The sequence below is a fragment of the Mus pahari genome, chromosome 4 (genome assembly GCF_900095145.1).
Source record: "Mus pahari chromosome 4, PAHARI_EIJ_v1.1, whole genome shotgun sequence".
NCBI classification, from domain to species: Eukaryota; Metazoa; Chordata; class Mammalia; order Rodentia; family Muridae; genus Mus; species Mus pahari.
This window is the reverse complement of record NC_034593.1, coordinates 116,000,011-116,010,997: the sequence shown is the minus strand read 5'-3', so window position 1 is coordinate 116,010,997 and position 10,987 is coordinate 116,000,011.

Here is a 10,987-nt window from a genome sequence, read left to right as displayed (position 1 = left end):
CCAAAACCAATCAGGATTAAAGAAAGAAAGAATAATTCTAGTGATTATCTTAATCATCTAATAATCTCAATGAAATGCCGGTGAAGCTGTGCCATGTGCATTTCTCTTCCTTATGGGAAAGCGTGTACCTCCTCTTCACTAAGTTAAAGAGCATGACTCCAACGATGTCTGTATAAATTATCCTTACATTTGAGTGTCTGACATTGTTAGAATGAACTCTTTACCTATTTAACTCCCTTGAAAATTCCAGTGCTGTGTATATACTTGTACTTCACATAGATTTCATTTTTCTCTGTATATAGTTAAAATACTGGCAGCTAAAAAAAGCATAAGCTATTTCTGTCAGCCCTCTCCGGGGACTCTGCTCCCTAGTTAGGCAATTACTTAAAATTGAGCAATTGCAGTGTCTTTTCTCCTACTGGTTATTATTTCAAAAAACTCACGCCATTTGTCTTTAAAGAAACAGCACAGAATAACGCAAAAAGCTCCCCTCGGCTGGTCAGTGTGCTGCCTTTAAACACAGTGGGAACTCTGTGGTCTGTATTTAGATTGTAGTCTATATTTAGACTATCCAAGGGAGTCCGCGGACAGTAGGCAGACCATGTGTTCTTCTGTTAGTCATTTTAAGAAATCATTTTCCCCTTGCCACTTAGCAGGGGAAAACCCTGAGGGATCACAGAGAAGAAATAAGTTGTTGATTAAAAGCAGAAAGGAAAGATCACGAGTAAGAAGAACTCAAAGTAAATCAAGTCTGTGTGTTCCCCGATGACACGCTCCCCACAAGGGCAGAGCCTATTGTGCCTTTCCTCTGTGGGTCCAAGCGCCCACTGAACCTGTTGTGTATTGATTGGTTACTTAAATGTCTGTCCCCCTGCTCTCCAGATTCTCCTAAAACTGAGAGCAAAGCTTTTTATTTGAACAGTCCTTTATCCAGTGATTTCCGTATCTCACTGAAGTGGTGGCTTCCTCAGATGAAACATTAGCAAGATTTCTAATCCCTGGGTTTCAGGGAGATTGGCAAGATCAACATTTAGAGCCACCTTCCTGTCCTGTAAGGAGGGTCCCCTACCAAGCGCCCTGACTTCAAGAGATTTTGTAAAATTTCTTATCATTCAACAAAGTCATTTTCACTTAACAAACTTCTATTAAGGCAATCCTCTTGATTATAAGAGTATTTATTTATTCTGTCTATCACAGACTTACTGAGTGTCCCGGGGCAACAGAGGCCAGGAGCTGGCAATAACTTTTTTTTTGTATTTTATGATGCCATTAAGAGAATCTGTAAGAAAATATGGATTTATGGAGCAGTAGAGCACTTGGTTAACATGCACAGGGCCCTGGGCTCAATCCTCAGCACTGGAAAAAGAAAAGGACCTTTTCTCAAAATAAACAAACAAACAAACAACAAAATCACCCAGAAAAGCAGAAAGAAAGGAAAATATGGATATATTTCCCAGACAAGGTGCTGATTATTCTAGCAAGCTAGCAACAGATCTTTCCACTTATAGCATATTACACCAGAAGATAAGCATCCAGTAAGTCTTGCTAGCCACGTTTTTTTTTTTTAATACTACAAGAAGAGGTCACAATTCTCCAGACAGTTAGCTACTCTTGGCCTATATGAACACAATTAAGCAAGAGAGGCATGTCATATATTATCCCAAGATGCTTTCGAAAGGAAAGGGAGCAGTAGCAACTGTGCCAAGCATAGAAAGAAAATACTGTTAACTGTTTTGAGAGCTCATTAAAATTTTAAAGATTTTCCTTATTTTGTGCATGTGCTTCCATGCGTATGCCATGCCCCTGAACCCCAACCTGTATGCTTGTGTGCACTCTCTCTCCCTCCCCACCCTCCCTCGATCATGTGGGTCCCAGGGATTCATCTCTGGGTGTCAGGCTTGAATAAAGCAACTTTACCCTCTGAGCCATTTTAGAAGCCCCTCCCCCACCCCCGCCCCCACCCTCCCCTGTTCTGTTCATTTTTAAAAGATACTGAGTCTTTTTAGTTCAAAACTATCCCATTTCTCCCTGCTTTTGAGGCAGCTCTAACACTGGCCACCAGAGAGATGACATTTGAATATCTGTTTCTTGTATAGACTTCAATTTATAGTGAGATCTATTCTGCAAGACTCAGCATCCTACTGGGAGAGAGATGCTTTCTTAAGGTTTATTTCAGGCTCTTGAATTATATAAATCTGATCTGAAAGATAAAGATTTTAGCACAAGTGTCTCTAAGTAAAATACTTTCTAGGCTTCTACTATGGAATAATCACAAAATTTTTGTAAAAGCAAATAAACTTAATTGATAAAAATTTCCTATAAGGTATAATCAAACTTATGTGCAACATAAACTGTTACTCTGTGATTTTAAGGTATATGTTTGACGATGGTAAGTTCATCATATCGTCTCCCATAATTACCTCCATGAAGCAGGTGAGTGACAGACCTGGAGTTAAAACCCCTCCCACTACAGATGTTGAGCTCTTTTTTGACAAAGTCTGTGTATTTACCAAGGAATTTTCCTACTTCAAACTTTCCTGTCCTTCTACCTGTAATGCTAGCATAGCCCTGAACACCATATTCCCTAGATAGCATATCAAATATCTCTTGCAAATCAATTAGTTACATAATAATACACTGAGTGATAATAACCATGGTGATTTAGACAGGCAAACAGTATTTTTAGTCCTTAGTAACAAAATTAAAAACCTTAAGTCTTCTGAGACCACTTTTTAAAAAGAAATAGTTCACAAAGGACCATGTCTTTGAATATACAATAGTTGTAAGTGTGAAGGTAGAAAGGCAGCTAAAAAAATTTTCATAACCTAAAATCTACCCTGTGCATTTTCAAAACTGATTGCTATTGAAGTTTTTAAAATAAAGCTTCAAAAAACAATTTGTATGTGCGTGGATGTATTGCTGTGCATGTGTGCCTAGTTGTGTGCACATGTGTGGTCATATGCATAAAAGAGCCCAGAGGTTGATGTCAAGTTCTTTCTCAGTCACTCTTCACCTCATTTTTTGAGGCACGATCGGTCACTGATCTTGAAACTTGACAGTTTGGCTAAGCCAGCCAGGGAGCCCCAGGGATCTTCTACCCACCTCTACCTCCTCAGAGGTAGACTCGAGGACTACTGGATCATGCTTTTCTACCTGGTGTGGATGGATGCTAGGGATTAAAGGTAGGTCCTCCTGTTTCTATAGAAGGCACATTGCCAACTGAGCCATCTGCCTAGCCCCTTAAAATAGGTCTAAGAATGTAGGTAAAAATACAACATTAAATCGTCAACTGTTTTCAGCAATAAGAAACGGTTACTAATACTAATACTTTTAAATACACCACTTTGGCTCTGTGGCCCAATGGTAGTATACTGGATTTCCAAGAAACATCACCTTTTATTAACAAAGCACTACTTTTTCTTGGTGCTAAAATTTGATCTCAAGGACTTGCTAGGCAGTTCTCTAACTCTGAGCTACACTCCCAGACCTAAATACTACCTAGAGAATGACAGAGAAGCCTTTATGGCTAAAGTCTTTAAACCTAAACAATAAAAAGTTCATATGTTGCATAACTTTAAAAACTTATAGTTTTTAGAAACTTATAAATGTTTTAATGCTGAAACCTAAAATTGCAAGCCAGCATCCAATGTTATAATGCAGATTTTTCTGAAAATGTATATTTGGAAACATCAAACAAAATGTGCTATTAACTAGCCATTGTGCACCACTTCAATGCCCTTTATAAAACTGGTTGGAGTCTATGCCAATATACATGCTCAAGACCATAGAGTACTTAGTTAACAAATACAAATAAACTATAAGGCATTGTTTGTATTGTCTTCTATTCTTATATGAATCAGTAAATATAAGCCTGGGTCAAGATGGAATGAAAATTCTCTTTTAGAGTAGGTGTCTCTGAAACCCCCAGAGATGTTTCCTTAACACATATTAACTCCAAAACATATCTTCTGAGTTGGGTAAATGTCTTATATTTTTTACTAGACCTTAAGCACTTAGAAACAACTAGTTAGTCTGAACTCAATATGTATTGCTAGTGTATGACCCCCTTTCGGGGACCCCAACTCGAGTCTCAGGAAAGGGCACATCCAAGGAACCGCGAGGCACCATCTTGATGCAAATAAACGAAGTAGTTTAATGATGGATCTCCGGATCTATACGTATCTCACGCAGGAGACAGAGGAATCGACCATGAGGCTCGAAAGCTAGGGGTTTTTATAGGGAGAGGGTTGGGGGTTAGGAGGAATTGGCACGGTTTCACCTGATTGGCTCATTTGAACATCAGCAAAAACGATTACTCATCAGCAGAATAGTACATGCAAGTCAGGATGTCAGGAGTCCCAAGGGGCAGATGCTTATCTAGGTCAGTGGACCATCTGGTTAACATATAACTTCAAACTATGTCAGGAGGACAACAGGCAGAAGGAGATGCCGGGCCACCAGATGACTGATGACTCAGCCAAGATAGCCTGGACTAGTTCCTGCATTCTTCTTTTATCTTTACGGCCAGTCAGCCCCAGGAATGTTTTAACAATGGGCCTGCCCGGACATGCCTGGGCCTGTTCCTCTATGTTTTCAGTCTCAGACTTCTAAGCTCACAAACAACTTTTTCTTTGGACTATTTGACATAAGTTACATGAATCACAGGCCTTAAATTTCATCTTAAATTCATTTCCCGGGGCTGGTGAGATGGCTCAATGGGTAAGAGCACTGACTGCTCTTCTGAAGGTCGTAAATTCAAGTCCCAGCAACCACATGATGGCTCACAACCATCTGTAATGAAATCTGATGCCCTCTTCTGGGATGTCTGAAGACAGCTACAGTGTACCTTACGTATAATAAATAATTATTTAAATTTTTTTTTTCATTTCCCTTCACTAGCTACCAAGACAAATAATTTGATGATGATGGTGATGATGATAGCAGAAGATATAAGCACTAAATGGTTCATGGTGGCTAATAAGTATTTTTGATGACTCAAAAGCTTCATGAAAGAAATTTTTAAAAGCATGGCTCTTTTTGTTTATCTAGAATCTAACAAAAGCACTGATATAGATTACTGTATTAGTCAGGGTTCTCTAGAGTCACAGAACTTATGGATAGTCTCTATATAGTAAAGGAATTTACTGATGACTTACAGTCTACAGTCCAATTCCCAACAATGGTTCAGTAGTAGCTATGAATGGAAGTCCAAGGATTTAGCAGTTGCTTAGTCCCACACGGCAGGCAGGCAAAAGAGCAAGAACCAGACTCCCTTCTTCCAATGCCTTATATGGTCTCCAGCAGAAGGTGTAGCCCAGATTAAAGGTGTGTGCCACCACACCTTTAATCCCAGATGACCTTGAACTGGGAGATCTCCCTGTCTTAATCTTCTGGAATCAATAGCCACTGTGTCTCAAGATCTCCATACCAAGATCCAGATCAGAAACTTCTATCTCCCAACCTCCAGATTAGGGTCACTGGTGAGCCTTCCAATTCTGGATTGTAGTTCATTCCAAATATAGTCAAGCTGACAACCAGGAATAGCCACTACAATTACATATTCACTTTCCTCTCTACAAGTAGGATGAAAATAGTATAAACACGCATTTGGGACATCCTTAGAGTTGAATCAAATAGCAAACTCAATACTAAAAGTCAACTGTCATATAAAATGTATCTAATTCAAAGCAAAGCTGCCCATTAATTGTCTGGCAAACGCATAAAGTGTAATCCTGCTCAATCCGGGCAAAACTTGGAGACTATCTCTGCACTAGGACCCAGAAACTTAAAACCAGCTGGGAGCAGGAAAGCCAGAAGGAGATTTCTTCAAAGCCACCTACACAGGGGTTGTCTTCCTGCTCCAAGACAGCTGGTGGAAATGGGCTTCCTGGCCGAGCCTGAGCAGCACGTGATGTCCATGGAAAACCGTGACGTCAGCCAAATTCCCACCCACAGCAGCATCTGTCCTCAGAGCCCTGAGAAGCCACAGAAACTAACAGACTTGCCTGTGCCGGCAGAAGAAACCCCTGACCATCTTGCTTGTAAAGGGCAACCTTCAGCTACTTTGCAGAGATGCAACCAGGCAGTCTAAGAGAATCATGAGTGTAAAAAAAAAAAGCCAGCGCTGAAAGGAGTCATTTCATCTGAAAAGGAGACGTCAGATAGAAAAGACTGAGCGCTCCTTAAGCGTAAACGGGGAAACGAGCATAACACGCTAAGAAACAGTTACAAAGAGAAGAAATAATGGGACGAATAAAACCTATTTCTGAATAAGTGGAGAAGTAAAACATAAATAATTGAGCAATATCAACTGACATTGAACCTTATCTGCCCATAATCATTAATGAACATTATTACAATGTACTGTTCTCCAGAGAGAGTTTAAACATCTTGAATGCAAATCTTTCTGAAGTCTTTTGCACATTACGTTGGCTTCTTCAACTTGATTCTTAAAAGCATGTGGAAGAAAGCAATAGCTGGGCACTGGTGGCTCACACCTTTAATCCCAGCACTGGGGAGGCAGAGGCAGGTGGATCTCTGAATTTGAGGCCATTCGGGCTGGCTTAACCAAATGTTGTACACTAAGTGGCTTAAATTTGAGCATGGAGAAATAGCTCAGAGGTTTAGGAGCACTGGCTGCTTTTCCAGAGGACCTGAGTTCAGTTCCCAGAACCCACATGGTAGTTTACAACCATCTGGGACTCCAGTTAAAGTCCAGTGTTCTGGACTCTGTGGGCAGTGCAAGCATGTAGTCCACAGAAAGACATGTAGGCAAAACCCAATCATACAAAATAAAAATGAATGCAATTGTCATCTCGGAGGCTTACTGCCTCTGATTGCTAACATAGACCCCACTCCAGGAAGCATCTAGCCTCTGCACCATCTAAACTAGGCCTAGAATGTTTTCTGCCTCTGAGATTTAGTGCTGAATAAACTCACCCTTTCTAGTTCTCTCTGAACTCTGGCTGGCTGGTTCAACTCAGCTGTTCTGGCTCAAACTACTCTCCAAACTGACTGATTCAATCTGGCTCCTCTCAGCTTCTCACTAAATTGCTCTGCTTGGCCTCAAACTAACTCTGGCAATTCACTCTGATCTTCTGGCTCTTTCTTATTCTGTGGCTTCAACTGCCTCTGCTGCAAGAACTGAACAGAACTAAACTCAGCTCCACGGCCTCCTGTGCTGACTGACTGAACAGAACTGACTGACTTCCTGAATGCTGGAATTAAAGGTGTATACCACCGCTCCTGGATCTAAGCTTTTCTGTACCAGGAAGTTGCCCTGTACCAGGCTAGCTTTGAACTCAGAGATTTACTTGCCCTTCTCTACCGGGATTAAAGGTATATCTGTATTCCATCCAGAGTGGCCATGTTGCTAGATTAAAATTCCTCTACAATCCATGTTTTAATTCATAGACATCTTTCTGTCTCTTCATATGGCAAAAGGAGCAAAGGAATTCTCTGCTGTCTTTCTTATAAGAATAATTTTTTTGTTGTTTCTGCCCCGAAAGACAATTACATATTACAGTACACTTACATGCAATTACATATTACAGATTTCATTTCAACATAGGAATTTGAGGGATTTACAGGTGAACATTCTGAAGAAAGCACCTAATATACATGCTCTGACAAACAAAGGTGAAGAAAACTCAAAGAATTCCCATTCAACAAGAGGGGAGGTATAAGTGCACAATTATATGATGAGATTACTTTAACAGGGGCAACAGGGAAAGAGCTTCTTATGTAGCCTGGGGTTCTTAAGATGATAATATCTGGGGGCACTCCAAACTGCTGGCCTATTAGTCAAGTGAAGTTGGAGAGGGAATGAAAGGCAGGGAATTAGGACCTGATGGAAAAAGGTGAGGACAAGATAGCCATTTCAAGGTATATATTACAGCCAGCAAAACCATGTGGGCATACACGGTTATCACTGTTATATTTACAAAATGACTATCTGGCAAGTGGCATGTAGTGTGGCAGCAACAGTGGCGCAGAGGCTCAGCGTTGGTGTTGTTGCTGGTGGTGGTTTTGTTTTCTTCTTCTTTAAGACAGGTTCTCACCAGATAAAGTTGGTGCTCTGGATCCCATGCATGTAGTCCACAGACAGACATGTAGGCAGAACCCATTCATACAAAATAAAAATGGATGTGAGCTTGCCTGAATTCGATATACATGCCATGCTCTTCCAACTGCAGGGACTACAGGCACACAAGACCACACCCATCCTGAGAGGGAGCTTTAAGAAATAGATGGAAAATTATGAGTTAAGAATTCGTAGGAGGACTCTAAGCCAGTAGATCTGTTATAAAGGTTGGCCAGGGAGAGTAGTTACAGTGAGAGGCAAGAAGGGTGGGTTAGGTAAGGAAAAAAGGCGTGTCAGGGATGGCACACTCCCTCTCATCTGGAATAAGTCACTTATCCCTCCTAAGTGTCCTTATGCAACTTAAAGCCCAGAGGGCCTCCAAGGGAACTTCCAGTTGCAAAAGCTCTGAAGCATTAGAGCACCTGTTGCTGCTGTTGTATTATTCAGTGATGGCCTGAAAGTCTTTCCAAGTTTGTCCCTATGGTCAGTGGCTCCTGGACTGAGGTTCAGATGCTATCCTAGGGTACCTCTGAGTTTCCACTTTGTGTTAACTTGAGAAACACAACCTCAGCTACTGACAAGACAAGATCCCTGCCTACAGCAATCCCCACCCCCAACCCCTTCCAGCTTTCCCCTTTCAGCCCTGTGCTGCAGGTGTAAGTAATCTCCCTGCTTTTGAATGGCATAGCAGTCCATTTGCAAGTCCCCATGAGACTTAAGTTGGGGTTTACCCTTCGAGGCCCAAATGCTTTATGAGTTCCATTAAGAGTTTTAAAAAAATGAGAACAAAGGCTCCTTAATAGTCTTTGTCCCCCTTCACATAAATCAGCCCCATAGTGCCTTGCATATACAGTCCAAACATCACCAGGCATCTTGGTGCATCCTGAGAGGTTGCACTTGCCATTTATGAAGAAGAAGACTGTCCCCTCTGAGAACCCAGGAAGCACTTATTTCTAAGTGGTTAAACTAATTAATTCTCAGGAGGTTCTAGAGTCACTTAGAAGGCCTTAGTGTAGTTCCTTGTTCCTAACTGTGTTCTAGTTTATTAAGATTCGGAGATATGGAAGAGCAAGACAAGAAGGAAGAGAAGATACCTCAAGTATCATTTGATGAAAGAGGCAGCTATTCAAGAAAATATGCATACGCCGCCTTCCCTGCTTTCTTTTGTGTATTTTCATATTTTTATTTATGTGTCAGTCAAATGTGCCTCTTCTCAGAGGACTTAAAACCTGTGAAATTTTGTTTAGATAATCCTATAGGAATGTTTTTATTCTCTTTTAGATTTTTTTTTGTTTTGTTCTATGTGTATGAGTGTTTTGCCTGCATGTATGTCTGTGTACCATGTGTGTGCTATTCTTGGTGCCCTTGGAGGTCAGAAAGGAGTGTTAGATCCTCTGGAACAGGGGTTAAAGATGTTTGGGAGCCACCTTGTAGGATCTAGGATCCTAATCCAGGTCCTATGCAAGAGCAGTAAGTACTCTTAATCAAGGAGCCATCTCTCCAGTTATAGGAATAATGTTGAAATATTATGTCTGCTCTTCAATTATATTGTCTTCCCTGATAATTACATCACACAAAGAAACAAGGTAAAGCTGAATAGTATAATGTAGATGACAGATTGTGCCATCTGGGACATCCTGAATGATCTTGACCTTGCTTAGCTGTAAATGTCTGAGGGACATATCTCATCCACATATTTCAAAGCCCATCCATGGGGGCTCTGCCCTCATCTCTTACAGGCCTTATCATGTGATGGTACCATCAGGTGTAGGGCATACCTGAGACCAATATGTCTCATGCCATCCTGTCTTTCTTCCCCAGTTCTCACAACTTTCTTAGACAACATGCCAGGTAGCCACTATCAATAATCAGTACAAGAGATGAAACCCACTTGCCTCCCTGGATCTAGGCTTACATCCACAGGACCACATTGGCACATGCTATTTACAGTCTGCTTTCTTGCCTGGTTAGAATACACGTTCTATAAATCCCTTTTTAGTGTTTCAAGTTCCTTTATATCCAACCTAAGTCCAACCCCATATTATATAAACTAAGATTTCCTTTTTACAATAAAAGATTAATCAAGTTTTCCCTCGTGTTATTGGTTCCACTGCTACAATATTAATGCTGACTGATGTGGTTTGGGTATAAACTTGGATGTCAATAATGCTCTAAGCTTTGTAAATAAGAAAGTAGAAGCCTAGTGGGCCAGAAGTTCAGACGCAGTCAAGACTTAAAAATTTCTACCCTTTATACTATACTACCTCCACTCTTCTAAATCCTTCTACAGTGCTCCCTGAAAAAGGTAGCAGTCTTCTTAGAAGTCTATGGTTTTCTCATGTGTACACTTACAGCAACAGACTTGCTCAGGAAGCTCATAACGAGGAAAACAAACATAAAAACATTAACTACACTATGTGATTTAGCTCTACAGTTATTCACTGCGCTATTCTTACAACTTTCCTAAAGGCATAGTTGGTTTGTTTTAATAAAGGAGTAAAGGAGCATGAGACCTACTATCGGCTGAACGAAAATTACAGTCTTAAAATTATAAGTGTCTTATAATTACAATAAGACAAATTATATATACATCAAGATATTTTAAAGGTTATTTTTTGCAGTGGAGGAGGATGGGAAACTGCAACTTTAGATGATTTAATTACTAGCGACAAAGGAAGAAGTATAATGAGGAACTTGCTTCTATTCTCTGATTTTTAAGAATTAACCCCTCTAATGAGAATAATTTCATACTAATGTCAATAAATGTGATGAACAATAGCCAAAACACTCAGGCTGAGGCCAGGCATAGTGGCGCACGCCTTTAATCCCAGCACTTGGGAGGCAGAGGCAGGTGAATTTCTGAGTTTGAGGCCAGCCTGGTCTACAGAGTGAGTTCCAGGACAG